The sequence below is a fragment of the Camelina sativa genome, chromosome 2, assembly GCF_000633955.1.
Source record: "Camelina sativa cultivar DH55 chromosome 2, Cs, whole genome shotgun sequence".
NCBI lineage: Eukaryota > Viridiplantae > Streptophyta > Magnoliopsida > Brassicales > Brassicaceae > Camelina > Camelina sativa.
In genome coordinates this window covers 27,966,287-27,967,819 of record NC_025686.1, presented here as the reverse complement: position 1 = coordinate 27,967,819, position 1,533 = coordinate 27,966,287, and the positions used below count along the sequence as shown (strand labels likewise).

Below are 1,533 nucleotides of genomic sequence, written 5' to 3'. Positions count from 1 at the left end.
TTCTAAACTACATAAATATTGTAAAAATCACATATAAAATATTACATTAAATGTTCCGAATCTTATTTGAAAACGAAATTTAAATTAGGAAATATTAGAAAAATGAAATTAATAAAAGAAACAATTTAATAAGTGAATCAAATGAAAAAGGAAATATTTTTTAAAAAAGATGAAACGTTTGACATAGTCAGTCATCTTCAACCTTCGACCATGGATATATCCACTGTTCATCTTCTGCAATTTTAATCATCTTCAGCAATTTTAAGTACATCAAAACCATTGGTTAACCATTGAAGTGGAAACGGTAAGCTTTTGTTCATCTTCGACCATGTCACTAAACTTTCTGTTTGTATTAAAAAATTAGTTTGATTATGATTCAGTGTTATATAGCATATTGTATGAGATTTTTAATTAATAAGCTTTTGGTTTGTAGGATTTTTAAATACAATCAATGGTGAATAACAAACGCAACTGCAACCTTAATCTCTAATATTCAACGATCATCGAGATGGAGGTAACTCTTCTAGAAGTTTTATTNATTGTTATTATTACTCTTCTGCTCCGCCATTTTTTTTTACAAATCCAAAAAAAAACCCTAACCCTATTCCAGATTTAGCCACAAACCCACTACAATTCTGGTAGCTGAGAATCTCAGATTCTTCCAAACGAAAGTTTTTGAAATTTATTACCTCCAAATCCAATTTTTTGGTGTTCTCTTTACTTTTTTTTCTTACTTTGTCTCTTTGTCTCTCTCTCTCTCTCAGATATAAAAAAAAAATGAAAGGGCAGAGGCACTGAATATTATACGATGTCGTTTTTTGATATGTTCTTCCTTTTTTAATAAAACTAAACAAAACAAATTGAATGGCAGAGACACCAAAACGTCTTTTAAGACACAAATTGAATGACAGTTAACGACGCCTTCTCGTGTTCGATTTTGGTTCTTTATTTTTAATTTTTTTTTTTTCAAAGATTAAGGAATATATCAAATATAGTAAGCATTTTATTTGACTGATTAAATTCAGGAATATATCAAATATAGTAAGCATTTTTATTGACTGATTAAATTATATAGAGAGACTAGTAGTTAGTCTACTAAAACACAATGACACTTCCAAATTACGGTGCAATGAGTAGGTAGCTACAGTATTAGTCTCTATAGTTTATTTTTAATACGATTAAAGAAAGAATCAATGGCATAAGATGATGATACTCATGATTCATGATAAAGGTGCAATGAAAAAAAAACGAATTTTAATCGATTAAATGATAATGGCACACGCAGTATAATCAGAGATCTGTGTGGTGGTGCTTATTGAATTTTATTTGTTATTTATTTATTTCTTTTATGGAAGTTTGGACCGACCAGATAGCGTGTCATTGAAGGTAAATAATTATTTGTATGTTATCTCTTTATACTATTGATTACAAATTCTGGTGGGGGTCTACTTTTATGAATGAAATGAAGTACCCACCCACTTAAGTGGAAATATTTGAGCTTGTGACTTAAAAAAAAAAAAAAAAAAAAAAAAA

General features: G+C 28.5%; 1 protein-coding gene across 1 annotated transcript in view; it reads right to left on the bottom strand.

The window, feature by feature from the left end:
- LOC104743681 (kinesin-like protein KIN-14B) overlaps nucleotides 1–839 on the bottom strand; it is a 10,548-nt gene extending 9,709 nt beyond the window's left edge. The window contains exon 1 of the mRNA XM_010464742.2: nucleotides 581–839. The gene's annotated coding sequence lies outside the window, so the exon portion shown is untranslated. The remainder of the gene's footprint in view (nucleotides 1–580) is intronic.